This window comes from Platalea leucorodia (assembly GCF_965183815.1).
Source record: "Platalea leucorodia genome assembly, chromosome: 13".
Lineage (NCBI taxonomy): Eukaryota > Metazoa > Chordata > Aves > Pelecaniformes > Threskiornithidae > Platalea > Platalea leucorodia.
The window spans coordinates 601,136-605,905 of record NC_138835.1 but is presented as its reverse complement, the minus strand read 5'-3'; positions in this window follow the sequence as shown (position 1 = coordinate 605,905).

Below are 4,770 nucleotides of genomic sequence, written 5' to 3'. Positions count from 1 at the left end.
GCCCGGCCCGGCCCCGCGCGCCAAAACGCCTCCGCCGGAAGGGAGCGGCACCTTCCGCCGCGCGGGCGCGGGGCGGGGCCACGGGGGGCGGGGCGCGGGAAGGGGCGGGGTCACAGAGGCTGGGAGAAGCTAGCGGGGCGGGGCCACGGGGAAGGGCGGGGCCACGTAGAGGGGCGGGGCGCAGGAAGGGGCGGGGCCACAGGGGATGGGAGCAGCTAGGGGAGTGGGGCGGGGCCACGGGGGCGGGGCGATGGGAGCAGGGCGGGGCCACGGGGGGCGGTGCGATGGAAGGGGCGGGGCCACAGAGGATGGGAGAAGCTGGGGAGCGGGGCGGGGGCACGGTGAGGGGCGGGGCCATGGAGGAGGGGCGGGGACACGGGGGCGGGACGAGGGAAGGGGCGGGGCCACAGAGGATAGGAGAAGGTAGGGAGCGGGGCGGGGCCACGGAGGAGGGGCGGGGCCTCGGGGGGGAAGCGCTGGAAGGGGGCGGGGTCCCAGAGGAGGGGGCGGGGCGGGCCGTGACAGACAGTTCCTCCGCGCGCGGACGCGGGCGGGCGGTGCCGCGGGGTTGCACGCGCCGGGCCGGTGCCCGTGAACGCGGGGGCGGGGGGCGGGGTGCCCGGCTGCACGCGCACGCCCGCCCGCCCGCATACACACGCGCGCGTGCGGGCGCCCGCGGGCACGCGCGGCTGCAGGCGGGGCTGCGAGCGGCCGCCTCCCGCGCGAGCCCGGCCCCGCGGCGGTGCCCGCGCCCGGGCGGGGCCCCGCACCGCCCTCGCGGCCGCTCCCGCCGGCGCCCGGGCTGCGGGAGCGCGGGGCCAGCCCGGGGCCGGCCCGGCCTCCAGCCGGGGCACGCGGCCCCCGCCCGCTCCTGGGCGCCCGGGGCAGCGCGACGCTCGGCGGCGGGGCCACCGGCGGCGGCGGGAACGGGGCCCCGCCGCCCCCCGCCCGCAGCGGCCCCCGCCCCGCCGCCGCCCCGCACGCGCTGGGTCCGGCTTCTGTTAAAACGTTCTTCGGCGAAGGCGGTTCGGCGGGGAGCCACGGGCGGCGGAGCCGGTCCCTGCCCCGGAATCCGCTCGGCTCCGCTGCTTCCCCTAAAATCCAGCTTCAGTCCAGCGCCTCAGCGCGTTCCCAAGAAGATTCGCTGTAAGGGAAGGAAACCTGACGGCCCCGAAAAGCCAGGAGATGCATTTCATCGCTGATAATGAGGCTGCGCAGAGTCCTACAGTCGTATTTACCCCCTCGGGAACAAAGGGGTGCCTTCCCGGAGGGCCCCGAGCTTTGCTTTTTGCGCATCTGTTCCTCTGTTAGAAATCTCTGCCCTTTTTCTGGGGGGAAAAAAAAAAAAAAAGGTCGGTCACCGTGGGGTTTGCCTTTAAAAATGTATTTTGTCTTTCTAAGTGGCACAGGCTATTCCTGTACAATGCCTCCTTCTGCTACAACAATCCAACAGCCGAGCGCGCGGCAGGCTGCGGGAGAGGCGCGCAGACGCTGCGGGGCAGCTGCCGTGGCTCCCGCGCCCCTCGGTGCTGCCAGCCAGCGCCAGGCCTTGGCCCCCGAGCGCTGGTGCTGCTCTTGCACGACCCGATGCCTTCAGCGAGGCTGGGACTGAATTCCAGGCCAAACCAGCAACCTCACAGCCCCGTCCGGCCCGCGGGCAGCGGGAGCCAGCGAGCGGAGCCGCGGAGCCGTTCCCCTAGTTAAAACCCCTCCGGAGGGCAAAGGAGGCGAGACAGGGGAGTGGGACTGGTTTTCTGCTGGGCTGGCGATCTCGCGTTGTTTTATGCCTTTTGAGGTGAAATCTGGGTTCTCCAGGAATTAGTGCTGCCTCGGCACCGTGCCGACAGCCTCCCACCATCCCGGCTGCACCGCAAAACCACCAACGCCCCAAAAGCCACAGCAGGAGGCCGAGGATGATGCTCCCAGGCCGGCTGCGCCAGCTGTGAAGGGCACGTCACGCAGATAGCTGGGAAGGGGCAGAGAGAGAAGCTGGGTTTCCCTTACCGCCAATTTTCCAGAGCTGCTGCTCTGCTGGCCGCTGGGCCAGCTCCTTGCCTGGCAGCGCTGCCCGGCACCCGCGGCTGAGCACCCTGCCGTCCCGGCCGGCCGCGGGCTGCTGTGCGCTGGCACACGTGGTGCGAAGCACTCGGGGACCATGAACAGTAAAGTGCTCGATATTGCTTGAAAGTTGTAAAAAGTGACGAGAATGAGTGGTCTCCTGTGACACAGCCTGTGCTCCACAGCCCTGGAGCTGACGTGGCTCCTGAAGAGGTGGAAAATAGAAATGCACCAAAAAGCTCAAGTTTTATTTGATGCAAACCAAATGCCAGTAGAGGAATTGCGCTCTGCTCACTGCCAGCCGAGATGTCGGACCCCAAATCCTTGCTTGTAACTTTGTCAATGCACCAGAGCTGCAACGCCTGCTCTTAGGGCGGTAACGCTCACCCAGCCGCAGCTCAGTGCTGATGGAAACTGTTAACAACCTTTTTGCGACCATACAGAGAATGGCAGATCCTGTCTAAATGTGTGATGATACTTCCTATGCTGTGTTCTATCAGACAAAAATCAGGCAGGGACAGGGGTGCAGAGAGGAGCAGCTGCAGGGTGCTTTACTCCCTCATGCTCCAGGAAAGGGCACCTGTATCCTGCAAAACAAAACCCAAAGAGAGGGGGCCTGCCCCGTCCTCCACAACCACATCCACTCCCTTCTTACCAGGGGTGAGCAACACCTCATCGGATGAGACCGAGCCCACCGCGGCCGCCACCGATGTCCCAGCGTAAATGCCAGCACGAATGCTCCTCCGTGCACCGAGGGGCTGCCTGGTTTCTGCAGATCCTTCAAGCAAATATTCTGCATTAGTGATGCCGGGATGGAAGGCTGCAGTGTGCAGAGCCAGAATTGAAAGGGAGGCTCAGGAACTGGAAATTGGGAGTTCACACCGTCGTTTCGCCTCCTCCGCCCCTGCCCAAGCGGCATCTGATGCCTCTTCTGACCGGTGCTTTCCTGTTTCTCTCCCCAAATAAACGCAGCAACAAAATGCCAGGACAAGACGTTTGTGTGAGGGCAGGGGAGCAAGCAAAAACTCTTGGTTTACTCTGTGCCTTTTTTCCTGGACCTTAAAGAAATTATTTTGCTTTTCCTGTGCACCTGTTTATTCATCTGAAAAAATGAATTAATACAGAATCGCAGAATTTAGGTTGGAAAAGATCTTTAAGATCATCGAGTCCAACCGTAAACCTAACACTGCCAACTCCACCGCTAAACCACGTCCCTACGTGCCACATCTACGCGCCTTTTAAATGCCTACTTTTCTAAAGCATGAGATCCCTACGTTGAGATTTATGACGAGCATTTATTTGGCACCCATCAGCAGTTTACAAGGCTTAGATGGAGGCGCTCAGTATCTCGGTAAGAGGAACCGAACCCCTCTCCTGCTGGGAGGTGCCGCGTAAGCGCAAAGGGCCCTGGCTGGGGCGGGGGTCTCTCGAGCGGCCTCGGGGCTTCCACCCGTCCTCGGGGGCAGGCGGCTCGGCACAGAGGCCCCGCGCCCCGTCGCCTGCTTAAACCGGCCGCCGAGCTCGGGCTGCTCCAGCCATCTCGCAAGCCAGGCGGGACGGCAAGTTAACCTGCGTGGGGGCAAGTTAACCTGCGCGGGGCCACGGTGCGTTAACCCAGACGGCGCTGGGTGGGAGGGCCGCTGGCCGCAGCGGGCTTGGGCCGCTGGCCGCAGCGGGGTTAGCGCTGGCCGCAGCGGGATTAGCACTGGCCGCAGCGGGGTTAGCCCGCTGACGTCCCTCCGCCGCAGGAAAAGCCGCGAGCAGCCCTTCCCCAGAGCAACGCACGCTGCCGGGGCACGAAGGGCGGCCCCGGAGAGGGGAGAGGTCCGCTAGGGTCGACAGCTTCTCCACGGACTCGTGCCGAGAAAAAGGCAAGTAACGTTTATCACTGAGTCAGGTGAATTAAACATTCACATATATTTGCTGAAAAAAATTATATACATCTGTAGCAAGGCTCTGCCAAGTCTGAAAGATAAGCATCATCTAGTCACTAAATTAAAAAAATAAAAATCTGACTTTTAAATCTTTTTCTTTTTATCCATGTTCAAGAGCACAGACAGTTTATTTTGTTAGCACATTCGGTGAAGAATGTATGTTTGTGTGAGTAGCCATGAAAACCGGTGAAGAATTGGCATTTGTTTTGGATACGATGGAAAATAAGAAGAAGCCACTTACGCCTTACAGTCTAAATAATCCACAGAGTATACTGGGTTGCAAAAGGGTCACAAAGTAGCAGTCAAAGAGAAGCCTAAACACCCAGAGACGTAGCATACATGTCTGATAAGGAAGAACAAGGTATAGAGCATGCTGGCTAATTAAATAAACGTCACTTTAAACCCTGTTCCTTACACGTGTAACCCTGGAAAAACCATCCCGTCACGAGAAACGGACTCTGAAGAGATTTCTGCATCCATTCACAGTAAGGCTTTGAAGATATATGAAGTTTTATAGCATTTGTATTTTAAGGATTTAGGGCAAGTACATGTTCTTCTACTGAATAAAAAGAAAGTTAGTACTTAAAAGGTTCAAAAATATATCAATCGTGATTTTTTTTTTTTTACATAAATAAATTATATTGATTTTGGATTTAACAGCTGAAAAAACCCTTTCTGCTTCCACTGGAGGCAAAACTGAACAAAATGTTAGTTAAATAGAGATAGCAGCATTTCTAAGAAATCTGTCGATAGTGATACAGTATCTATGCTACAAGGA